Source organism: Schistocerca cancellata, chromosome 4 (assembly GCF_023864275.1).
Source record: "Schistocerca cancellata isolate TAMUIC-IGC-003103 chromosome 4, iqSchCanc2.1, whole genome shotgun sequence".
Taxonomy (NCBI): Eukaryota; Metazoa; Arthropoda; class Insecta; order Orthoptera; family Acrididae; genus Schistocerca; species Schistocerca cancellata.
The window spans coordinates 324,714,995-324,742,993 of NC_064629.1; positions in this window are offsets into that span (position 1 = coordinate 324,714,995).

Consider the following 27,999-nt stretch of genomic DNA (forward strand, 5'->3'; position numbering starts at 1 on the left):
ACGTTATGATACCATTGCATTAATTGGATTACCATTTTTAGAACACGAGAACCACAATTACCAATGACGTTTGGAGACTTGGTAAAAGTTTACCGTAAACTGGGCAGTGTACGTGTGCGTAAGCTTATAATTAAAGAATAGCAGTCCTTATGGAGGATCCAAGTGACAAGCGGTTGTTCGACTCGAAATAAATATACGATGGTCGACTGGTACGCGTTTTATCGCTTTACGGAGGCTGGAAACGATGGACACAACGTTCCTACATGACAATGGCGACAGTGGGCGATGACTGCAGCAGACTCTTCGCAGTTGCAGTTTTGAATACAAAGCCTTAAACGCCTGTAGCGATGCTTTCAAGGGGAAAAACAGAATTCGGCAGCGTCATGTTATCAAATACAAAAGCAACAAAAACAAGCGTACGTTTGATGAATTATAGAGAACAGCAAGGTTATTCAAAAAACAAGCCGCAGTTATATTTCATGTGTTTCAACCATAATGTCATTATAAGTACGGATGAAACAGAATTTATCATTATAGGATGTGAGGTCCACCAGTCATGCCAAACGCCGTTCTTTCCAAGTACCCATAACTGGCGGACTTCACATCCTACAATTTTAACTGCAAACACTTTAGACACAAGGAGCTGCAAATCCAGATGATGAAGAATTTATCAAATACGTAGTAAGAGAACGTCATGGTTTTGAGGTGAGATAACCACAGAAGTTAGACGGTCGGTGTGGCCGAGCGGTTCTAGGTGCTTCAGTCTGGAACCGCGCGACCGCTACGGTCGCAGGTCCGAATCCTGCCACGGGCATGGATATGTGTGTGATGTCCTTAGGTTAGTTAGGTTTAAGTAATTCTAAGATCTAGGGGACTGATGACCTCAGATGTTAGGTCCCATAGTGCTCAGAGCTATTTGAACCATTTGAACTACAGAAATTACTGTCGGCCAACCGATTTGACACATGGCACGTACAGAAATATCCATGTACAATGGTCTGATTGCTGATGAAATCGGTACATCGAAGTGTTCATTTAAAGTTATTCCACGGTATAGCTTCTGCCTCAATGAAACTAATTGTTGCACACTCTGACATGAACGGTTTATTTGAGTACAGAATCACAGTATGTAGATGCATGGGATGAGATTTTTTTTCATCAGACGTAATTTATGTTTCTTTATGAGGCAATTTCCAGCCCAGCATGTCAGTGATCTCTGAAGCGTTCTGAAATCGTTTCTGTTGACTGACAAGCGTTTCTGGCAGCACTCATATGCACTTTTTATAGCAGGAACTCTGAGACCAAGGCTGTGTTTTACTGGGCGCAAAATGTGTTCCAATTTCTTGCGTGTCAGAAAATAGACACAACAGTGTGCCTGCCCACGACTCAACATGTCTTATTTGTTGTATAGACCACATAACACCATTAAATTTTCTATGTGGTCATTAGGCAAATTAAGCAAATTCTCACTGAAAGTGAGTTACGTTATGACTTCCCTTGAATCTGTGAGGAAGCTCTCTTCGGCTGTGTAGCAGTTTTCTAACACGGCTATCAAACCACGGTGGGTCTTTCCTATCCCTTACAAATTTGCTAGGAAGATACTTGAATAAGGCTAGGGCCTGACTCCAGCAGAACGTTGTATGACGTGAGAACGCGATCCGACGCTGTAGTGTCCTGAGTTCGGCGGTGTATAATAGAGTACTGTGGTGCTATTGTGAGTAAAATGACGCGAGCGCTCCGTTACATCTGACGCCTTTCCCACACTATTTTAGAGAGACCAATCGATGAAGAAAATGATTTTTACGTTACGTCATATGTCAGCTTCATAGTGAAGTGTCCATCATCTCGTTAATGGTCTTACTTATTGTGATATTCTCATTTAATTAAGAAACTCGAAAAAGTTTGCAATGAAAAATACGGGTTGATATGATATTGCGTTTGTTGCATATTACACCATATGAGGCTGCGAATGAATTTCATCTAAGATATTGTATTTTCCTTCACATAGGAGGAGGTCTCTATCTGTCTCCAGTCTCGAGAAAATGTAATTTACGTAGGACGTTCACTTTCCTCCACTCGCTTGCGAGAATGAAATACTTTTAACGTACCTCATACCTCCAAAACCGTTCGAGGTATCTAAAAGAGATTTTGACAAATGATAGCACACAACGAGGAGAGTATTTTGCCATACGGTTCACATTAGTAGCATTCTTATCAACGTCGATGTAGCCAAAGCTACAGTTTTTTATTCACTTTTTTTAATCAGTACTGTAATTTTTAAGAAGTCATTGATAGCTAGTAAAAAGAGAATTTGCTAGTATAAAAATATACTTTAAATTTCGTGTCTTATGTTAGAAAAAACCGACACATTCAGGTTTACTGTAAGGAATTGACCTCTCTGGTCGCCTTTTGTTTCTTTATAAGACACACTGTTTCAAGGTTCTGTCGCAATAGCGATTGCAAGGTGAGTTTGTAATTTATGCTGTGTTTTGAGGAAAGAGGCACAATTAAAGCAGTCAGAAACAGAAATGTAACTGTCACTCATGATATGAGAGATGCTTAAGAACTGAGACACCAGGACACTTCCGTATCTTGATGTTTGTGTTGCACGCTGCGGGGGAGCAGCGTTCAACGCTGCCCGCCTCACTCCGCTCAGGCCACGATCTAAGGGATACTGAACGATGCGTCTGATTTTTTTTTCCATTTGTGTCACAAATCTTCGTCCTCATCACTGATGAGGGTGGCTACTCAGACACTCTGAAGTTTGTACCCCGACACTCTCGCTAAGCAAAAATATGAGAGTATGTTCCTACCTTTCTTAACATAAAGTGTAAAACCCGTAGTCTTACAATCACTGTTGCCTTCCTCTTCACTAACTGATTCCGTAAGATCACCTCTGTTTATTGATAGGAGGTGTAATGCGTTGCTTTCACGATTTGGCTCTTTATCTGCTTGAAGTAATTTTAGGACAAGACGTTCGGAGTATTGTCACACTAATCCGTATCTCTGGCGCCAGTTTTGATAGAATGACTCTCCCAGTCTGTACCTGGCAAGTTACTCACCTCCCATTGCAACTGCATAATCAGGCCCTTTGCCTGCCACCTAAACCAGATAGAATTTGAGATGGTTCTTCTGTTGAACTGTCCTGTTTTCTTCGAAACTGACACAGCTCTCAGATATCTTTTTAGACAAGTACCCAGTACACATGCAAGAATTATCTACAAGTGCTTCGATGAAAGAAAACAAATAAATCCCATACGCAATCACTGTTGGTGTATTGGAAATGGATATAAATAAGCGTTTCTGGAGTCTCCCCAATTCCGAACAGAAATGTATTTAATATTTATATCATACTGACTGTAAGTCGCATATAAAAATATGGCTAGTTTGCATATTTGTCGTATTAGAGTATCGTTGAATGAAAAGAGATGAAGCATACTGCTTCGACGCTTTTCGGGGTGTTTGGTTATTCGATGTTTTACTACTGCTACTGGAAACAGACGGCACGGGGTGAAGGCTAATTGTGTTGCCCCGGCTCTGTCTCTCTCTCTCTCTCTCTCACACACACACACACACACACACACACACATACATACACACTTAAATATGACGCACTGTTAATCCCGATTGACCCCTGTAGGAAAAATACGCAATTGACTTTACCCATTACCGCCGCGCGGGGTAGCTTGTCACGGGTTACGGTTCGCGCTGCTGCCCCCCCCCCCCCCCCCCCCCCGTCTGAGGTTCGAGTACTCCCTCGGGCATGTGTATGTGTGTTGTCCTTAGCGTAAGTTAGTTTAAGTTAGATTAAGTAGTTCGTAAGCCTAGGCACCCATCACCGCAGCAGTTTTGTCCCATAGTCCTTACCACAAATTTACAAATTTTTTACCATTACCTATGGTTGGTGACGGTGTAATGCTTCCTTCGTTCATGATGTGCACGTAGATGTTTGTTTTTGTTTCTGTTAAAGTCCATAATCCGTTCATGCAAGTTGGCGATCGTGTGTGTGGGCCATACAGCCGTTTCCGATTTGTAGCAGACACTTTTCCTTGTCTGCCATGAGATACCGCCTATTTTAAGCTCTTATCCTTCGTAGTCTTGTCTGTTGTGGTTTTGCTCTCCTCATCTGTTACGCACAATTTCAGTTTCCTTGCAGTACTTCATTGTATTGCCAAGATATACACCCCTAAAATATTCCGAGACTCCGACTCCGTGAATGAAACAGTTGGAAATTTGGGATAAGTTCCTGTGGGACCAAACTGCTTTGGTCATCGGTTCCTAGGCTTACACCCTGCTTAATCTAACTTAAACTAAACTACATCTCATTATTTTGCGACATCCATTGACGTGCACCGCCATCGATTACTGATGACCAAAATTCAGAGGTTGGGCTATACATCCCCTATACCTACCTGTCCTCCCTATGTAAAATCAGGAAAAAAAAACTTCCAAAATTTTGCTGCGGAAACTACCAATCACTGTAGAATGTTCTCGCTATATGAAAACTGTCGTCGGACTAAAGAAAACGTGAGAATTTAATGTCTGAAGAAAACATCTAATGACGTCAAGTTGCAACGGAATATTGTAGGAGAAAGGGGAAATCGTATGCCTGAAGAAAATATATAATGTGAAAATTGATCAATACATGGCGCTGTAAGTGTTAGAATACGTAAATGAAAACACTAATCCCGCGCACGCCCCATTGAAGTTGGTATTAACGCGCCGGGTACACGGCTTTTTCCTCCTTTCGCGTCTGCGACGTTCGCCATGACTGTCTCAACGCAGGATTGAGCTCTGCTTCTAAAGCTGTAATACAAGAATAATGACTGTGCACACGTCGCTCTGCAGAAGTTCCAGACATTGAAGGGTCTGAAAAAGGGCGTTGGTCCGATGACTGCCTTTGGTCTGGAGAAAAAGGTTCGGAATTTCGAAAAGACGGGTTCTTTTGGTGTGCAACCTGGTGGAGGGAGGAAACGAATTGATTTGACGTCAGTGAAATTAGTGGCCACAGCAATGCAGGAGGAGACGAGTGGTGGTGTAAAAACATGTAGTGCACAGACAATTGCCAAACGTTGGGCATACCTGTGAGCGCGGTATCCTACGAAACATCCTTCTTTGTATCCATTCAAAACTACCCATGGACAAAGATTGGCCGCAGAAGATTTTGTGGACAGACGAAGCACACTTTCATCTGATAGGATATGTCAACACACAGAACTGTTGAATATGGGGAACGGAAAATCCACACGCAAATCAGCCAGTACAACTTCATCCTGAAAAGGTCGCTGTGTGGTGCAAGGTTACGGCATCATGGGATAGGGCCATATTTTTTCGAAGAGACAGGTGCTTCCGGTCCTGTTATCTGTACCATCACTGGTAAGCGCTATAAGTGTCTTTTGCGCAACCATGTCATTCCAGCTCTCCAACAGCGTGGCTGTGTGGATGGGATCATTTTTATGCAAGATGGCACACTTCCGCACATTGCAAATCCAGTAAAGCACCTGCTGACGTCCCATTTAGGAAATACTAGAATTATCAGCCGCCATTTCGCTACAGACTGGCTGCCCCGATCACCTGATCTTAACCCGTGTGACTTCTGGCTGTGGGACTATCTGAAAGATGCTGTGTTCAGTGTTCCGATTGCAAACTTAGCTGCAGTGAAGGCACGCACTGCGCGACACATTCAGAACGTGACCCCAGAAACACTTCGATAAGTTGTGGAACATGTTGTTCCTGGATTTAAACTTGTTGAAGGAAACGACGGGAAGCGTATTGAACATGTTTTGCGCCAGTCACACAGAAATCAATTATCCATTTTGATTTTGATTGATACTTTTTATGCGGTTTTTGGCCTCAGGACAATTAAAAACTGATGCGAGTGATGCTTCTTATGCAGTTTTTTTTTTAAACCGATTTTCCCCATCCGATGTGGTATGACCTTGCCGTGGTGGATAGGCTTACGTAACTAACAGTATCACACCTTTACACCCATGTACACTGAATACTACAGTTTGTTTAACATCAAATGTACGCCTTACGCATTATGTTAAGATTCATTTCTCATTTGTGGTCGACCAGTATTAAGTTATGATGCTTACATCGACTTATATTGCTACATTTCGTAAGTTTTTATTTTTCTTCTGCCATACGTTTTCCCCCTTGTCCAACAATATTCCGTTGCAGTTTCACGTCATTCTAACCAGTGGTGTTATTTCTACAGCGGCCTGAAAGTTTACCTTTAATTATAATCACCCTGTAATTGAATGCCGTTAAGATAGTATATATCTGCTTCAGTATCTCGACCGAGTGTGGTGTTGCAATCGTTGAGGCAGTAAACATGTACACAGTGTTCAGAATCCCGTCCGGTCATCCAGATGCAATGTCCCATGCTTTCCCTAAATCCCTGAGAGCAAACTCCAGCATGATTTACATCTACATCTACATAACTGTTCTGCTTCTCATGCTTAAGTGCCTGGCAGAGGGTTCTGCGAACAACCTTCAGACTATTTCTCTACCATTCCACTCTCAAACAGAGCACAAGAAAAACGACACTTAAATTTTACCGTGCGTGTTCTCATATCTCTTATTTGTTTTCGATGGTCGTGTATCTCAAAGAAGGTGAGTGCAAAAAAATATTTTTGAATTCGGGTGAAAGTATTATATACGTGACATTCTCTCTCGCTGTTTTGCTATAACACAAAACGAGCTGACCTTATTTCAACTTTTTCGACGTCATCCGTCAATCCTATCCGCGCATCAGTACACCAGAAGACGTCGGGAAAGCACAGTGTAGGCAGCCTGTTTAGTAGACCTGTTGTTCCTTTTAAGTATTCTGGCAATAAAATGAAGTCTTTGGTTTGGCTTCCCCACAACATCATATGTGTGATCGTTTTAGTTTAAGTTGTTCGTAACTGGAATCCCTAGGTATCTAGCTGAACTGACAACCCTTAGATTAGTGTGATTTATAATGTAACCGAAATTTAACAGAATCCTTTCGGTACTCATGTGAAGAATCTCACGCTTTTCATTATTTAGTCAGCTGCTAATTTTTGCAATATAGAGATGTGCACATGTGGGTTTTATAGGTTAGAGAATTCCTTCCCTAGGCCCGACAAGACGCCTCCTGAGACGCCACAAGGTAGGAGTAGGCAAAATGCAACAGGTAATAACAATATTAATGTGCTAATAGTAAACTGCAGGAGTGTCTATAGAAAGGTCCCAGAACTGCTGTCATTAATAAACGGTCACAATATCCACATAGTACTAGGAACAGAAAGTTGGCTGAAACCAGATATAAACAGTAATGAAATTTTAAACTCGATTGGAATGTATACCGCAGAGACAGGCTGGACAGTGAAGGGGGAAGAGTGTTTATAGCGATAAGAAGTGCAATAGTATCGAAGGAAATTGACGGAGATCCGAAATGTGAAATAATTAGGGTGAAGGTCACTGTTAGAGCAGGCTGAGACATGGTAATTGGATGTCTCTATAGGCCCCCTGGCTCAGCAGCTGTTGTGGCTGAGCGCCTGTAGGATAATTTGGAAAATATTTCGAGTAGATTTCCCCACCATGTTATAGTTCTGGGAGGAGATTTTAATTTGCCGGATATAGACTGGGAGATTCAAACGTTCATAACGGGTGGCAGGGACAAAGAATACAGTGAAACTTTTTTAAGTGCTTTATCTGAAAACTACCTTGAGCAGTTAAGCAGAGAACCGACTCGTGGCGATAACATATTAGACCTTCTGGTGACAAACAGACCCGAACTATTTGAAACAGTTAACGCAGAACAGGGAATCAGCGACCATAAAGCGTTTACTGCATCGATGATTTCCGCCGTAAATAGAAATATTGAAAAAGGTAGGAAGATTTTTGTGTTTAGCAAAAGTGACAAAAGGCAGATTTCATAGTACCTGACGGCTCAACACAAAAGTTTTGTCTCAAGTACAGATAGTGTTGAGGATCAGTGGACAAAGTTCAGAACCATCGTACAATATGCGTTAGATGAGTATGTGCCAAGCAAGATCGTAAGAGATGGAAAAGAGCCACCGTGGCACAACAACCGAGTTAGACAACTGCTGCGGAAGCAAAGCGAACTTCACAGCAATCATAAACATAGCCAAAGCCTTGCGGACAAACAAAAATTAGGCGAAGCGAAATGTAGTGTGAGGAGGGCTATGCGAGAGGCGTTCAATGAATTCGAAAGTAAAGTTCTATGTACTCACTTGGCAGAAAATCCTAAGAAATTTTGGTCTCATGTCAAAGCGTTAGGTGGATCAAAACAAAATGTCCGGACACTCTGTGACCAAAATTGTACTGAAACAGAGGATGACAGACTAAAGGCCGAAATACTAAATGTCTTTTTCCAAAGCTGTTTCAGAAGACTGCACTGTAGTTCCTTCTCTAGATTGTCGCACAGATGACAGAGTGGTAGATATCGAAATAGACGACAGAGGGATAGAGAAACAATTGAAATCGCTCAAAAGAGGAAAGGCCGCTGGACCTGATGGGATACCACGTCGATTTTACACAGAGTAGGTGAAGGAACTTGCCCCCCTTCTTGCAGCTGTGTACCGTAGGTCTCTAGAAGAGCGTAGCGTTCCAAAGGATTGGAAAAGGGCACAGGTCATACCCGTTTAAAAGAACGGACGTCGAACAGATGTGCAGTTGTAGAAATTTGGAACACGTATTATGTTCGAGTATAATGACTTTTCTAGAGACTAGAAATCTACTCTGTAGGAATTAGCATGGGTTTCGAAAAAGACGATCGTGTGGAACCCAGCTCGCGCTATTCGTCCACGAGACTCAGAGGGCCATAGAATCGGGTTCCCGGGTAGATGCCGCGTTTCTTCGATACAGTTCCCCACAGTCGTTTAATGAACAAAGTAAGAGCATATGGACTATCAGACCAATTGTGTGATTGGATTGAAGAGTTCCTAAATAACAGAACGCAGCATGTCATTCTCAATGGAGAGAAGTCTTCCGAAGTAAGAACGATTTCAGGTATGCTGCAGGGGAGTGTCGTAGGACCGTTGCTATTCACAATATACATAAATGATCTTGTGGATGACATCGGAAGTTCACTGAGGCTTTTTGCCGATGATGCTGTGGTATATCGAGAGGTTGTAACAATGGAAAAGTGTACTGAAATGCGGATCAGTCGCGAATTGACGCATGGTGCAGGGAATTGCAATTGAATCTCAATGTAGACAAGTGTAATGTGCTGCGAATACATAGAAAGAAAGATCCCTTATCATTTAGCTACAATATAGCAGGTCAGCAACTGGAAGCAGTTGATTCCATACATTATCTGGGAGTACGCATTAGGAGTGATTTAAAATGGAATGATCATATAAAGTTGATCGTCGGTAAATCAGATGCCAAACTGAAATTCATTGGAAGAATCCTAAGGAAACGCAATCCGAAAACAAAGGAAGTAGGTTACAGTACGCTTGTTCGCCCACTGCATGAATACTGCTGAGCAGTGTGGGATCCGTACCAGATAGGGTTGATAGAAGAGATAGAGAAGATCCAACGGAGAACAGCGCGCTTCGTTACAGGATCATTTAGTAATCGCGAAAGCGTTACGGATATGATAGAAACTCCAGTGGAAGACTCTGCAGGAGAGACGCTCAGTAGCTCGGTACGGGCTTTTGTTGAAGTTTCGAGAACATACCTTCACCGAGGAGTCAAGCAGTATATTGCTCCCTCCTACGTATATACCGGCCGCCGTGGCTGAGCGGTTCTAGGCGCTTCAGTCCGGTACCGCACGACTGCTACGGTCGCAGGTTCGAATCCTGCCTCGGGCATGGATGTGTGTGATGTCCTTAGGTTAGTTAGGTTTAAGTAGTTCTAAGTTCTAGGGGACTGATGGCCTCAGAAGTTAAGTCTCATAGTGCTCAGAGCCATTTGAACCGTTTTGAACCTACGTATATCTCCCGAAGAGACCATGAGGATAAAATCAGAGAGATCAGAGCCCACACAGAGGCATACCGACAATCCTTCTTTCCACGAACAATACGAGACTGGAATAGAAGGGAGAACCGATAGAGGTATTCAAGGTACCCTCCGCCACACACCGTCAGGTGGCTTGCGGAGTACTGATGTAGATGTAGATGTAGATGTCTTGCATAAATCGGTTTGCAATTGGCTTTGATGTTCTGATGACATTAGTAGATGGTAAACGACAGCATGATCAGCAACAATATAAGAGCTCTGCTCGGGTTATCTCCTAAAGCTTTGATATAGGTCAGGAACAGCAAAGGGTCTATAACACCCTGGTTTGCTGAATGACTTCCCATCAATTACTCTGAATTGTCACCTTCTGACAGCAAATCACGGATCCGGTCGCACAACTGGGCCTGTACTCCTTGTTGTTGTTGTTGTGGTCTTCAGTCCTGAGACTGGTTTGATGCAGCTCTCCATGCTACTCTATCCTGTGCAAGCTTCTTCATCTCCGAGTACCTACTGCAACCTACATCCTTCTGAATCTGCTTAGTGTATTCATCTCTTGGTCTCCATCTACGATTTTTACCCTCCACGCTGCCCTCCAATACTAAATTGGTGATCCCTTGATGCCTCAGGACATGTCCTACCAACCGATCCCTTCTTCTGGTCAAGTTGTGGCACAAACTTCTCTTCTCCCCAATCCTATTCAATACTTCCTCATTAGTTATGAGATCTACCCATCTAATCTTCAGCATTCTTCTGTAGCACCACATTTCGAAAGCTTCTATTCTCTTCTAGTCCAAACTATTTACCGTCCATGTTTCACTTCCATACATGGCTACACTCCATACAAATCCTTTCAGAAATGACTTCCTGACACTTAAATCTATACTCGATGTTAACAAATTTCTCTTCTTCAGAAACGCTTTTCTTGCCATTGCCAGTCTACATTTTATATCCTCTCTACTTCGACCATCATCAGTTATTTTGCTCCCCAAATAGCAAAACTCCTTTACTACTTTAAGCGTCTCATTTGCTAATCTAATACCCTCAACATCACCTGACTTAATTCGACTACATTCTATTATCCTCGTTTTGCTTTTGTTGATGTTCATCTTATATCCTCCCTTCAAGACACCATCAATTCCGGTCAACTGCTCTTCCAAGTCCTTTGCTGTCTCTGACAGAATTACAATGTCATCGGCGAACCTCAAAGTATTTATTTCTTCTCCATGGATTTTACTACCTACTCCGAATTTTTCTTTTGTTTCCTTTACTGCTTGCTCAATACACAGATTAGATAACATCGGGGAGAGGCTACAACCCTGTCTTACTCCCTTCCCAACCACTGCTTCCCTTTCATGTCCCTCGACAACTGCCATCTGGTTTCTGTACAAATTGTAAATAGCCTTTCGCTCCCTGTATTTTACCCCTGCCACCTTTAGAATTTGAAAGAGAGTATTCCAATCAACATGGTCAAAAGCTTTCTCTAAGTCTACAAATGCTAGAAACGTAGGTTTGCCTTTCCTTAATCTTTCTTCTAAGGTAAGTCGTAAGGTCAGTATTGCCTCACGTGTTCCAGTATTTCTACGGAATCCAAACTGATCTTCCCCGAGGTCGGCTTCTACTAGTTTTTCCATTCGTCTGTAAAGAATTTGTGTTAGTATTTTGCAGCTGTGGCTTATTAAACTGATTGTTCGGTAATTCTCACATCTGTCAACACCTGCTTTCTTTGGGATTGGAATTATTATATTCTTCTTGAAGTCTGAGGGTATTTCACCTGTTTCATACATCTTGCTCACCAGATGGTAGAGTTTTGTCAGGACTGGCTCTCCCAAGGCCGTCAGTAGTTCCAATGGAATGTTGTCTACTCCGGGGGCCTTAGGGAAGCAATTTGATTACACGTTTCGTGGTAGGAACGGGGTCAAAAGTCTTCTAGAAATCTAGAAATATGCAAACAATTTTAGTTCCTCTGTCGATATCATGAATTACTTTGCGTGAATGATGTACTAGTTGTGTTCCACTAGAACGATAATTTTTGAATCCGTACTGACTATTTGTCAGTAGGTTGTTTTCTTTGGGGTAATTCATGATGTTAGTTCACAGCAAGCGTTAAAATCCTACTGCAAATAAACATCAGCGATATGGGCCAGTAATTCAGCCGATTATTACTATTTGCTTTATTGAGTATTGCCGTGACCTGTACAGCTTCCCAGCCCTCTGTCATGGATCTTTCGTCGATAGAGCCGTTGTACACGATTACAAAATTAGGAGCCATTTTATCAGCATATTCTGAAAGGAAGCTAGTTGGTACACGAACGGTAACGGAAGATTTACCTTTAGTAATCTCTGCCGCTTCACTACACCGAGGATATCTGCATCTACGTACATACTCCGCAAGCCACGTATGGTACGGGGCGGGCGGTATCCTGTACCACTAATAGCGATTCCCTTTCCTGCTCCACTCGCAAACTGAGACAGGAAAAAACGTCTTCCTATATGCCTTCGTAGCAGCTCTAATTTCTGTTACCTTATTTTCGTCATCTTTATGCGAAATATGCGTATTTTGCTGTCGAATCATTCTGCAGTCAACTTCAAAAGTCACTTCTCTACATTTCTTAAAAGTGTTCCTTAAAAAGAACGTCACCTTCCCTCCAGCGATTTCCATTTGAGTTGCTCAAGCATTTCCGTAATATTTGTGTGTTGTTCGAACCTGCAGGTAACGAATCTACCTGCTCGTCTCTGAATTGCTTCGATGTCTACCTTTAATCCGACATAGTGCTGATACTAAACACTCGAATAGTACTCTAGAATGGGTAACAGTTGTGTTTTATGCTCGGTCTCCTTTACAGCCGGCCGCGGTGGCCGTGCGGTTCTGGCGCTGCAGTCCGGAAGCGCGGGACTGCTACGGTCGCAGGTTCGAATCCTGCCTCGGGCATGGGTGTGTGTGATGTCCTTAGGTTAGTTAGGTTTAAGTAGTTCTAAGTTCTAGGGGACTTATGACCTAAGATGTTGAGTCCCATAGTGCTCAGAGCCATTTGAACCATTTCTCCTTTACAGATGAACCCCATTTCCCTTTAATTCTCCATACTCGATCAATCGCCTTCCCTACTACAGTCTTACTTCTGCGTTACGCGTGTTGCCACCTGCTCTTGTTTCTAGTTCAGGAATTTTTACTTCTACATCTACATGACTACTGTGGAATACACTTGTTCCTTTGGAAAAGACATGGCCTACTTTTTCCCCCAGTAACAAGGAAATAACGAAAATTATGATATTATTCCATTGATGAGGCCCTTAGAGACTGGCACTCACTTGGACTGAACAAACGGATGGGGTAAAATGGAATGTGTCCTTCCCAGAAGTAAATAGCTCGAAAATCACCTTAACCGACTTTGGGAAACTACTTGCAACCTAAAGCAGACGGAAAAATTCTGGAGATTTGAACGTCAAAGCAGCATTGAGTTTAGACATCAAACCGAGATGACATCACCAGGAGATGCGATGTTGTATGTTTCATAAATGAGGATGGCAGGACCGGGATTTCCGTGAATGCAAATACAGTGCATTATCCATGAGGCCACTTTGCTGTCTTACCGACTATCTTTTACGTTCTAATGACTTCTATGTAGACGATGCGCTAAATCCTTATCTATCACCCGTTCGACATGTGAAAGCATACCTTCAACTATTTCTTAAATACTAGAGACCTCAACGTTACTCTAAACACCTCGAACACAGACTGCTGATCGATGTTAACGAAAGACATATTAATTCCCGTCCTTCTGTATCTAACGCTGTATTATTTTTACAGGCTGTCGCCTTCAGAGCTAGATAGCGAATCTTCAAAATTACTGATTGGACGCATGACTCAACTAAGATCGGCAAATTTGTTCTGTCTCATAAAAACAACACGTACACATTCTCATTCAAATTTTCTTGGAGAATGGCATTACTGTAAAACTGCTGGAGGGACCTTAGACAAACGATGGAACAAAAGGTCTTTCTGCATTCCTGCACACTGAATAGTCATTTGGTATCTTAACTCTCAGTTCCTGTTACTGAGTCAATGAAGGAACAAAATTTCCTATGTAAAACATAATTTACCTCGAACTATTTGTGTAACGCAACCAAATATAGTTCAACAAGAAACGGTAACCTTCTAGGCAGGAAATGTAGCGAAAATCTATGTGCCAATATAACATAATTCACAAACGTTTTCGATACTTTCAAAGATGAAATCAGCTACACCTTTAAATTAGTAGCGGCCTCTTAACCGAGAAACCATGGCCTTGAGTAGCTGCAGTTAACAGTTTAAGCTTAAATCTGTCTACGTTAGTCGTCAACTGAACTCCGACCTGTGGAACATTACTCTGGAGAACAACAGTTGCGCCGATTGCCTGCAGGGTGACCGTATCAGTAGCCGTCGGGGTCTGCAGTATTAATAACTCCTGAACATTGCGAAGACAGCCACAAAATGGAGTTCCGCGACCACCCGCAGCAGAAAAGAAAAGAGCCGAGCTACTCCGGCTGCAGAAGGCAAAATGCCAAGTCAGCCGAGCGCACTAGCAGTATACGCGGCCTGCTGCGGATTTACGGAGCAGAAATGGGGAGAGTCTCTCAGATGTTTATGCTTATGACGGGCTGTAATCCTTTATAGCTTCTAGGCTGCATCTTCAATGAATATTAATTGGCAAGGAACATTGCCTTAATTGCTGAAATATGTTATTCTGTCTAGATAAATGCAAATGTGTGAACGTGATGAGAATGTAAGTACAATGCCCAACGTCTCTGGATTAAATGTCGTAATAAATTCACTGAAAATGGCACTGCGCATGAATAGTTGACACATGATTTGAGTGACGATCTCATGGCAGTTTAAGTTAACATACGAAGAATGCTACGCTAATCACTTCCATCACAAATGGAAGTAAGTGCAGGGTCATTGGATTAATAGTATTATTCACTGACAAGTACTACTTCCACCGAGAGGCTGTAAATTCTTTTTGGGCGTATTATTAAAGTGTTACCGAACAGGTTTTCTTTAAATTATTCGAATAATTCATGTACGCCTCAAAAAAAAAAAAAATACTCAACCATACTTTCCTTTAAAGCCTCCAAAGAATAAAATGGTGAGGAACAACTGCGCGAATTTTGTTGTCTTCATTCAGGCGTATTTATTGGTGTTAGCCTTATGAGCATTCAGTATCAAGGTAGATAGTTTACTCTTCAAACGACTGTCTACGACGCATTAATAAATTGAGAGCTGCAATCTGGTACCATTTTACGCCACAGCCTAGAGTTTACTGGTTAATAATACTAAAGGTTCCAAAACGAATATCACAAATATTCTAATAAAAGTCGTGCCTGCGTGGCACACCCGTGCGATGGCGTTTGACTCGAAAGCAGACTTAGAATCATGGCGGTAGAAGCAATTTCCATTGCCAATATTTGGCGGGGCAAACAGAGGTGGTGACGTACATTTCGTGACACAAGACTTTGCGCTCATTCCATGGCTTAAATTCTAAACCGCTGCGTTATATCTCATGAAGTAATGGCATGTGACACTGTTGATTGTGTTCAGTTCGTCGGATGAGAACTTTAAGCTCGGATGATCTCTTGGTGCAATAGCACCAGGTGTAACTACTGTTCTCGCAAGCTATTTGGCCATACCAGGGAGCGTCTTTCTGGTCGAGCGTCTGCTATGCAACAGATTAAACATTACATTCCGCCACTCCTTTAGCGTGCAGATTTACGTCTAAATTCTGTAGGTGTGCCTTCTGGTGGATACTGCACCTTCTACCGAACTTAGGCTGTGGTATGTTCATACCGTGGATAGGGAATAGGGCCTGCTACTTCGTTAGAATAACCAGCATCACAAGGACATTGCCTAGTCGTATTGCACACACTTCTTACTCGAGGGCTGACACCCTCGTTTGTATTTGCTTTACCTTGGACTATTTATTTTCCTCATTTATGCTCGAAGATATGTCACTCATCTTAGCGTTTATCAGCGTTTCTAAGTTGTCAACCTTCGTTTCACATTATTTTTTCGCATCACCCAGGTTGTTGGTGAGATCCATCCTTACCTTGTGCTCTCGGTCCCCAGTTCAAGCCTAACATCATCGATCTGTCAATCAATCTTCTGATTACAAAGTTTTGGCTCGACTTTCAGTCTTTCAGATTGTGCTTTATTCTCCTCTCTCATGGTTGTTGACCGAGATATGTGGCACTCTCATACCGCGATAACTCAGTCCAGTGGACTCTGACCTTAGGTATCCACTACAGACATACCCTGTGTTAACTCACTCAACCTCGAACCTTCCTCATTTGGATTATCAGTTTCTAGTGTACCCTGAAGCTGTGAATCTCTGAATCTGTGTACTCCCGACAGCTGGCCCTGGCGTTTACTCACTCGCACCCGAACTCTCCTCCATTGGCCTGATGATTGCCATATCCATCCACTTCCCAGGCCTCATCTGCATGGAAACTGTGACTACACTCCTGGAAATGGAAAAAAGAACACATTGACACCGGTGTGTCAGACCCACCATACTTGCTCCGGACACTGCGAGAGGGCTGTACAAGCAATGATCACACGCACGGCACAGCGGACACACCAGGAACCGCGATGTTGGCCGTCAAATGGCGCTAGCTGCGCAGCATTTGTGCACCGCCGCCGTCAGTGTCAGCCAGTTTGCCGTGGCATACGGAGCTCCATTGCAGTCTTTAACACTGGTAGCATGCCGCGACAGCGTGGACGTGAACCGTATGTGCAGTTGACGGACTTTGAGCGAAGGCGTATAGTGGGCATGCGGGAGGCCAGGTGGACGTACCGCCGAATTGCTCAACACGTGGGGCGTGAGGTCTCCACAGTACATCGATGTTGTCGCCAGTGGTCGGCGGAAGGTGCACGTGCCCGTCGACCTGGGACCGGACCGCAGCGACGCACGGATGCACGCCAAGACCGTAGGATCCTACGCAGTGCCGTAGGGGACCGCACCGCCACTTCCCAGCAAATTAGGGACACTGTTGCTCCTGGGGTATCGGCGAGGACCATTCGCAACCGTCTCCATGAAGCTGGGCTACGGTCCCGCACACCGTTAGGCCGTCTTCCGCTCACGCCCCAACATCGTGCAGCCCGCCTCCAGTGGTGTCGCGACAGGCGTGAATGGAGGGACGAATGGAGATGTGTCGTCTTCAGCGATGAGAGTCGCTTCTGCCTTGGTGCCAATGATGGTCGTATGCGTGTTTGGCGCCGTGCAGGTGAGCGCCACAGTCAGGACTGCATACGACCGAGGCACACAGGGCCAACACCCGGCCTCATGGTGTGGGGAGCGATCTCCTACACTGGCCGTACATCACTGGTGATCGTCGAGGGGACACTGAATAGTGCACGGTACATCCAAACCGTCATCGAACCCATCGTTCTACCATTCCTAGCCCGGCAAGGGAACTTGCTGTTCCAACAGGACAATGCACATCCGCATGTATCCCGTGCCACCCAACGTGCTCTAGAAGGTGTAAGTCAACTACCCTGGCCAGCAAGATCTCCGGATCTGTCCCCCATTGAGCATGTTTGGGACTGGATGAAGCGTCGTCTCACGCGGTCTGCACGTCCAGCACGAACGCTGGTCCAACTGAGGCGCCAGGTGGAAATGGCATGGCAAGCCGTTCTACAGGACTACATCCAGCATCTCTACGATCGTCTCCATGGGAGAATAGCAGCCTGCATTGCTGCGAAAGGTGGATATACACTGTACTAGTGCCGACATTGTGCATGCTCTGTTGCCTGTGTCTATGAGCCTGTGGTTCTGTCAGTGTGATCATGTGATGTATCTGACCCCAGGAATGTGTCAATAAAGTTTCCCCTTCCTGGGACAATGAATTCACGGTGTTCTTATTTCAATTTCCAGGAGTGTACAAACGTAAAGCAATCCACAGAACGAACTGACACAGACAATACGACGCTGATCGCAACGCTGGTGTCCGTAAACTTAACAATGAAAACCTGAAAACTACATGTTCAAAAACTGCTTTGCAAAACACAAAGGAGACTGTGGGAACTGAAACTAAATATATTGACTACCGCTATGTCTTGTTCATACAGCACATTTTCAAAGCATTGAGCACATACGAATACACAATACGTGCACCTGATATCTCACACAGAGAGGCTAGCAAATTCCAGTGAGCGTATGGGAGACGTGTATGAAAATTTAAAAGTTTTCAAACTAGCGAAAAGAAGAGTATGATACCAAATCGACGCCTCACGCTAGGCGCGCAAATACAAAATGTAGTGACCGGAAAAAAATCTCCTCTCTGACGTAAAATGATATGTAGACGAATAATAAGATCACCCGCGTCGAGCACCAAAATGTGAGCTGAGAATTCTAATGACCAATTCCATAAACTGAGATGCACATTACGAATATATTGCCGCATGTTAACACCCAATAATTGGGGGTCATCGATAATTAATTGGAATAAAAAAAGTAAAAGTTTATAAGATTAGCGGGTCCATAAGTGCATGGAATAGATCTTTTACAAGAATAAAACATGAAATGACTGCATTTCTTTCAGTACCTTTTAACATACATACGAAATTTTAAATCTGAGGGTCTACTAGCCTGGGTGTGGATACGATTCAGTTATTAAGGAGAATGAGGGAGGATTGAATTATCCCACTTCCTCATATTCATTTATCGTGTGGTGATGACAGAGGCAGATGAAGGGTTGGCACGGCATGTCTCGTAGCAGCGAACAGGGTATGGTCTCTGCATTGATAGCTCGCCGTGGGTTGCTTTGTCGAAACTGCAATATCAAAACGTTGGCAGGAGGGGGTAGGCGAAGGATGGAAGACCACCATGTCCTCTTGCTTCCGTGCTGCTGCACCGCCTCTCTCTTCACCTCCCATCACTCCACTAAGCACAAGGGCTCCACGAAATTTTCGTCCTTTCGGCGTTATCACTGGCAAACTAAATTTGCAATGCTGCCCAATAACAATCGCCGTTTCGTGACCGCACCTCCCAGTGCACCGTGAAAATCTTTCTGTATTGTTCGGGCTTGTGTCTCGCTCGAGAATTCGCGTCTTTCTCACAGTTTCAGTATCAGCGCTGTTCCCAGTGATAATCACAGATTAATTAGATGTTTTTCTGCATTCCTAAGTTGCTGTGAAAGTAGCCTCACAGCATTCCTTTATAACAGTTATCTCTGTGTGTGGCCTGGGGGGTCTCATGTTAGTACTTTGTCTAACAATCTGCTGGCATTCTTGATTAATAAGCAACCTCCTTATTATCGAGCAAACGTATTTTTAAGTAGGCTAACTTCTTCCACACTTTCTTAGTTTCACACATCTCCTGATCCCTGTGGGCTACTTGTATGCTGACATGTTCTGGCTTTTTGAGGTAGGTAAAAACGTCTGCTGCCAGTTAGAAGATTCACACGCCTCAATGTGTACGTTCTTGACGCCTTTCTGTAAAAATGGTTAATGGCTCTGAGCACTATGGGACTTGACTGGTGTGGTCATAAGTCCCCTAGAACTTAGAACTACTTAAACCTAACTAACCTAAGGACATCACACACATCCATTCCCGAGGCAGGATTCGAACCTGCGACCGTAGCGGTCACGCGGCTCCAGACTGTAGCGTCTATAACCGCACGGCCACTCCGGCCGGCTTTCTGTCAATGTCCCATCCCAATGGCTGTAGGGATCCAAAAGCTTTCGGCACACTTGTCATTGTCAGCTAGGCTCTTCCCAAGGTGTCCATCTTAAGTGAGGCGAGGGCATCTGCCAGGCTACTCCATGCGTGTATGCAGAGTGCATGTCTTGTGCTCGCTCTATGGCGTCTGATTTGCACCTCATCCTGGGCTGTTGGCGCTTTGTGTAAGCGAAAGTGGCCACTAGCGGAGGCATCAGAGAAGGCAACCGCAAAGACTTTTCCATGAATGCACTGACCATCTAGTCTCTTGTGTCCATGAGCTTTGGTGACGACAAACATGTTCTCACTAGCTGTGCCACTGCCATCTTGCGGCGAGGCGAACACCCAGGATCGCGGCAGTGGTGTGCAGAGTTATTCCCCATAACATGGCTAGTTATTGTTATTGCCATACTGACAAATTTTGTTTTCCCTGAGCTGTCATGGCTTCTGCGCTCTGGGCATCCATAGCTGGTGCGTCAGTCCCGAGCACGGTATGAATAACACATTCGCGTTTGCATGCTGTACTGAGGATGTTGCAGTTACACCCCGAAAGATACAGTTCCCGCTGTTGCAGGCTCCGAGAAGTCCTGGTAGGTGTGTTCGGGTGAACGTTAAACAATGCCAGAAACGACTTATAGTCTGTTAAAAATGCATCGTTGTCTATTCACATAGTCATGAACTTGTTTAGTTCAAACATGATTGCTATCGCCTCTTGCTCTATTAGATTATAAATATGCTATGCCAGTGTCAGAGTTTTGGAAACAATGCAGTCGAGTGCTCCACCTCGATATTGTGCGAAAGAACAGCTCCAAGGCCATAATCTGGCGTATCTGCCACAACGATCCGCAGCTGCATAGGGTTTAAGCTATGGGACTCGTCGTCTGGAACAACGCCCGTTTTAAGTTCCAAAATACCTTGTCAAGTGGAAGATCAATGCCATCTGACAATTTTGTGAAGAGATCGTGGATTGATTACGCGATGCCTGCTGCATGGAGAATGAACTTTAACTGCTACCAGAAGTGACATAACACTGAGGTTAGTTGATTAGTATCCTCTCATGTACGGCTTCAACATTGTAATGAGTGGAACGTACCCCTGAGGCACTTAAGACTTGTCCTTAATGTTCAACTTTCGGTAAGCAAAAGCAGAATTTTTATACGTTGCACTTAAAGTTTTCTTGTTGTAGCTTGCCGAATAAGGCTTCCAAATTCGTTGCAACAGCTTTAGCGTTTTTGCCACTGACGCTGATATCGTCAAGATAATTCGCTGTGCCTGTTACTTCCTGCGTTGGATGTTGCAAATACCTTCAAAATATACTTGGTGTTCTTTCGATACCCATAAGAATAGGATCATATTGGAAAATGCTAAGGGCCGTGTTAACTACTGGGATGCTTTTATAATCTTCAACCTAGGGTAGTTGTTGATAGTGGTCTCTAAGATCTAGTTTTGCTAACAGCATGCCACCAGCAAGTTTCCTATTATGTCCTTAACATATGGGATAGGTTAGGCGTCGTTGCTAAACTGTTGATTGACAGCAGACTTAAATCCCTTCAAATTCTCAAAGATCAGTTCGATAGCGATGACAGTCTTGCGGATGGCAGTGCCACTAAAGTGGATGGCTCAAAAATGACTCTGAGCACTATGGGACTCAACTGCTGTGGTCATAAGTCCCCTAGAACTTAGAACTGCTTAAACCTAACTAACCTAAGGCCATCACACACATCCATGCCCGAGGCAGGATTCGAACCTGCGACCGTAGCGGTCGTGCGGTTCCAGACTGTAGCGCCTAGAACCGCTTGGCCACACCGGCCGGCTAAAGTGGATGCTACACTTGGTTTTCCGAAATTTCTTTACCAGAGAAGACGAAGTAAGTATTCCAGACTTCTCATCAAGAACAGATGCCAGCATGACTAACTTAGTAGTAGATATCCCCGGTGTAGCGAAGCTCCTTAAATCACTTAATGAAGGCAAGTCTTCTGGTCCAGATGATAAACCAATTAGATTCCTTTCAGAGTATGCTGACATAATGACTCCGTAGTTAATAATCACGTTCGACCACTCGTTCGGCGGATGATCAGTACCTAAAGACGGGAAAGTTGCACAGGTTTCACCAACTCTCAAGAACGGAAATAGGAATAATCCGATGAATTACAATCTCATATGACTGACTTCAATTTGCAGTAGTATCTTAGAAGATATACTGCTTTTGAACGTTATGAATTATCTAAAAGAGAACGATTCATCGACACACAGTCAGTACTGATTCAGAAAATAACGTTTTAATGAAGCACAACTAGTTGTTTATTCTCGCGAAGTAATGACAGGGAAGCTCAAATGGATTCCATATTTCTAGATTTCCAAAATAGTTTGTACGCCTCTCCTCATAAGTAGTTTCTAACGAAATAGGTGCGTATGGTGTATCGTCCGAGTTGCGCGATTTCATTAGTGATTTTCTGTCAGAAAGATCACAATTTGCAGTAATTGATGGAAAGTCGCCGAGAAAACAAAAGTGATATCTGGCGTTCCGAAAGGAAGTGTTAGCGATCCTCTGATGTTCCTAAGCTATATAAACAATTTAGGAGAGAGTCTGAGCAGCCATCTTAGATGTCTGCAGGTGGTGATGTCATTTACCGTCTAGTAAAATCATCAGGAGATCAAAAATTTCTGCAAAATTGTTTAGAAAAGAATATGTATGAGTGAAAAGTGGAAACTGGCTCTAAATAATAAAAACGGTGAGGTCATTCACTTGAGTTCCAAAAGGAATCCGTTAAATCTCGATATACGATAAATCACATAAAAAGAAGGGCTGACGATTCAGCTAAATCCTTATCGATTACAATTACGAACAGCTGAAACTGGAAAAACCACACAGGAAACGTTGTGTGAAACGTTACCTATGTCTGCGTTTTACTGGCACAGTACTGAGAAGATACAACAGGTGTACTAAACAGATTGTCTACACCATGATTTTCCTTCCTCGTTTGAAGTACTGCTGCGCGGAACGCAATCCTTACTAGATTGGACTGACGGAGGATATCGAGAAACTTCACATAAGGGCAGCTCGTTTTGTACTATCGCAAAATAGGGGAAATTGTCACGAATATTAACGAATATTAAAGGAGAGCTGGAGTGGTAATCATTAAAAGAAATGAGTTTTTCGTTACGGCAAGATCGTGACACCTAATTTCAACCTCCAACGTTCTCCTCTGAAAGTGAAAATATTTGGATGACACCCATCTGCTAAGGGAGAAATGATCATATATTAAGAGATATCAGAGCCTGTACCCAAAGATTTAAGTGTTCATTGTTTTTAAGCGCTGTTGGAGTGAGACAGTAGGGAAAGAGTATGTGAGTGGTTCTGTGAACATTCTACCAGGCACCTAAGCGTGAATTTCAGAGTAGTCATGTAGCTGTAGAAGTTAGGCACCAGCAGCTGGCGACTGGGGTAAGGATTCCTTCCTCTTGCAGTCTTTGTAACTTGACGTGAAGCTTATCCCACAATGCAAAAGGTACGTTCCGTGACTCGAACAGCCCTTGCTTCACCGACGGCTCCTAGAATATGTGTGCTTCAGAGTCAGTGACACTTGTCGACCGATGGAAAAAAATCGACCCATGCTTTGTAAAAGGTTCTTGAAGGTAGATATCATGTATGAATAGTTGGATACGGTTCGTTCAATCGTAGACTTCCAAACACAGAGCATTAAATTTATGTAAACGCAAGAAGTTATTCGACTATTAAGGTGCAGGCCGACAGGGCTGCTGCTTCATACTGGATTTGAGCACTAAAATGACCCTTAATATTCAAGGTGTCATTGCTTCTGCTTCTAATTGCTTGCCAAAGGACTGGAGTGGTGGTGAACCAACATGCCTATACGTATTCCAAATCCGATGGTCGTGAAGGACCCAGATCTGTTTGATAGGTGATGGTGTTGATGATCATCTCTAACATCTAAACATATCGGGCACGGCAGCACAGTTTGTTTGTGGAGGATACCTGCGCCATGTATTGTCATTCTCAAAAACATACGAACGACCTGAACTGCGTTCCATCTGATTTGCACGCAGCCCACAGTACCTAACTTTCTTGCAGGTCCTCTAATGTAGTTTCGGTGTGGTCGCTTGACTATACGAAATAGTTGCTACAAGTGACTGCTCTGTACCGCAATAACTCCAGTTTTAATTAATACCACGATGCTACAAATACCAGGGAGCATTTAAGACAGTCTTTAAAGCATGTAAACTGAAAATTATTACACTATGTGACGATTCTAAAGAGCTGCCACTCTCATTAGTATCTGATACAAATAATTCCTGTAACTCTAACACATCAGTCATCATCGTATTCTTGCCCTCTAAACGCTTTTCCATCCATCTATTAACCGTCATTCGGTTGGCGAGTGCTTTTGCATATACTGATGAATTATCTAACCAGGACTGGAGCTCCGTGAGTAGCTGCACGTTGATTATAACCACGGTACTTGTTATCTAACACAAAGTGCCATCAAAAACATAAGCTATTCATAAGCAGCTAGGTGTACGTATCCAGAATGAGATTTTCACTCTGCAGCGGAGTGTGCGCTGATATGAAACTTCCTGGCAGATTAAAACTGTGTGCCCGACCGAGACTCGAACTCGGGACCTTTGCCTTTCGCGGGCAAGTGCTCTACCAACTGAGCTACCGAAGCACGACTCACGTCCGGCACTACCAGCTTTACTTCTGCCAGTACCTCGTCTCCTACCTTCCAAACTTTACAGAAGCTCTCCTGCGAACCTTGCAGAACTAGCACTCCTGAAAGAAAGGATATTGCGGAGACATGGCTTAGCCACAGCCTGGGGGATGTTTCCAGAATGAGATTTTCACTCTGCAGCGGAGTGTGCGCTGATATGAAACTTCCTGGCAGATTAAAACTGTGTGCCCGACCGAGACTCGAACTCGGGACCTTTGCCTTTCGCGGGCAAGTGCTCTACCAACTGAGCTACCGAAGCACGACTCACGTCCGGCACTACCAGCTTTACTTCTGCCAGTACCTCGTCTCCTACCTTCCAAAGGAGACGAGCCATGTCTCCGCAATATCCTTTCTTTCAGGAGTGCTAGTTCTGCAAGGTTCGCAGGAGAGCTTCTGTAAAGTTTGGAAGGTAGGAGACGAGGTACTGGCAGAAGTAAAGCTGGTAGTGCCGGACGGGAGTCGTGCTTCGGTAGCTCAGTTGGTAGAGCACTTGCCCGCGAAAGGCAAAGGTCCCGAGTTCGAGTCTCGGTCGGGCACACAGTTTTAATCTGCCAGGAAGTTTCATATCAGCGCACACTCCGCTGCAGAGTGAAAATCTCATTCTGGAAACATCCCCCAGGCTGTGGCTAAGCCATGTCTCCGCAATATCCTTTCTTTCAGGAGTGCTAGTTCTGCAAGGTTCGCAGGAGAGCTTCTGTAAAGTTTGGAAGGTAGGAGACGAGGTACTGGCAGAAGTAAAGCTGGTAGTGCCGGACGTGAGTCGTGCTTCGGTAGCTCAGTTGGTAGAGCACTTGCCCGCGAAAGGCAAAGGTCCCGAGTTCGAGTCTCGGTCGGGCACACAGTTTTAATCTGCCAGGAAGTTTCAGGTGTACGTATGTTTTAGCTTTGAATGATATGACGAACTGTTTTTTTTTTTTCCTCAATATAGAGTGAAACCCAGTGCTAACGAATATAAAACTCGAATAATACAATAATCGCCATTGCTGACTAACCATAAAGAGACGTGCTAGACCACATTTTTAGCGAGTAGCAGTTAGCAAATCTGAACTTTAAATTACATGACAAATGTTTGTACTGCAGAGGGACTCCTGTCCAGCAGCTATCGTCCACGTTAACCAATCGCGAAAGATGTTAAATATGGTTTCATTCCCAAGCAACGAACTTGAAATGACGGCAATTCGAACACAGCACCTAATCCGATTGTTAAGCAAGCACAGTCAAAAGCCAGATATCGGAGTTTCTCAGCAGCAACGAGATGTTTTAAACTGCAGTGACAGGACAAATGAATAATTTCTGCCTTTCAGGGATTCGAACTCAGCACCTGTAGCAGTTGTTATGTAGTCAAGAATGGACATTAAACATAAGTGTATTTCAGCAGCAGCGATATGTGCGCATGTTTGAACTATAAATGACCTGACAAGGAGTAAAGTCATGATTAGGAATCGAACACCGCACATATCTTCGTTGATTGCTTATGAAAATTGGTTAACTGTCGAATTCCTTTTCACCAGTCGCTAGGATTGGCATGTCTGAAATTGAAATGATGTGACTAAAAGACCTTTGTCTCTCTAGGGGTCGATACCGTCAAATATCGTTATCGACAATGACTAAAGATATGTTAAAAATCAAAATAATTTCCCCTCAAAATATAGGTTTTTTTATGCTAAACCTCGAAATGACGTTATGAAAATTTTTGTGCCGAACCAGGATTCGACAACTGACAAGCGCCTTACGTGGAACCCCTGGGGAACTTGGAATCTTGAGAAAACAACGAACTGATGGAAGTATGTCGTCACGTAGGGATCAAATCCCACGAAGGGGAAGATCGAAGTTCGAATCCAAATCCAGGGTCAATGTATTCAGCTTCTCAAGCTGAAATAAAAGATAGAATAGGAGCCCGAGGACCTTACATGGCGTTTTGTTATGTAATTAAAGTAAGAACACCAGTATAGGAAGAAGCTGCAGATGACAGTTTTTACTTTCTTACGCCTCCGTTATGGTACAACATTGCCAGTTTTCGGTTGCAAAGGGGCATCTCGTTTAATGTGACTCTGAAACTACGGTAGTATCACACGTTCTTCTTTTGGCGTAAAGGGGGTAAATAGAATCTAACTGTGCATATTAAAAACCGTCGTCGGAAGTGGGAATAGAACCCTTGACCTACGTATATCAGCCTAGAATTAAGTCCCGGGACCACTTCGGCCCACTGATAACAGGGTAATGATTTTGTCGTAGCGCACTTGCGCCATACGGACTAAGAATTCTGGCTTTCTGACACCTTGGAGTGGTTTACAATCTGTTCGATACATTCATTTCTTGCTCGACATAATCGCCTTTAAGCAGCCGCCTCAGCTACCCGTGCATACATTCAACTTTGTTTTGTAACCACTGAAATAAAATCATACACTGACCATATACACAAGTTTCCAACACTGTAAGATGCGGAAGTTCCGGTTGGGAGTGTTGGCTAGGACTTGGGCTAATCTGCGGAACTGTCTCTTCACTGTAACTGTCGAACAGGGCAAAAGAAAAGCTATCTCACTGATCCCAACTCATTCGCAGTTTAGTAAATCACGAATCGGTGGTCTGCTAAGTGTATCAATCTGTTAGAAGCTTAGAAATAATTTACTTTCTTTTCTAACCCACAAGTAACAGCAAAATTTGGGAATACTTTTCTGTGAAGACCTCGTGGCTGTGTGTGCTGATCAGAGCAATTTCTGCTCCACTAGCTTACTGCCGTGTCACGCTAATCATTTTAGGCTCAGGTGATCGCGACGGATCGTGCCTTCAGCCAATGGTCTACAGAAGACGTTTCAACATTCACATAGCGACGAGGGAGATTATTTAATTCTGTGTTATGGTTTTCAGCGTGAAATATTTTCTATAAAGTGTGTGTACACCATGTGTTAACAGCACTGTAACCAGTATTCTAGCATCATAGTAGGAATGTAACCTACCACTGCTAGTAAAAGTTACCTGGAAAAAGAAGGTTTGTGCATAGGTTTGTGGCGATTTTGGATTTAATAGAAGAATGAAGTCAGGAAGTTCGAATATCTTTCCCCTGTATGGAGTGAATGCTGTCGAAGGAATCCCGTCCCAGAATAGCTTCCTCGTTTCATGTAGGACTACTTCAACGTGAATTATTTGTGGCATTCAGGAAATCGAGCGGCTGTAGCTCTGTCATATAAGAGGTACATCGTTAGTCTGCCGTGAGATTGGAACCTAGACCCAATGCAACTACAGCTTCGCAATGTGACGACGTTTCCAGTGACTTAGCGAAAAATTGCAACACCCATTGCTCCCTCATTGTAATAGTTATTACTAAGACATATAATTTGGAATAAAAACGAAATAGTAGTAGTTTCTGCGTGGAATGACCTATCTGGACTATAGACATACTTTTGATACTTAGATGACACACCATAAGTGAAAATTGTTCAGAATATTTAATTCAGCTACCAAGACTATATGAAGTGAATTTAGCAGGATAATTCTGTATCACTCCTGAAAAATATCTACTATGAGAGGGTAGACAGACTTGACGTACAGTATCGCCCAGTCCTAATTATCCTCCCAGCAGAAAGTAATACGTTCAACAGCCGATGTGTTTCTTGAGCATGGTA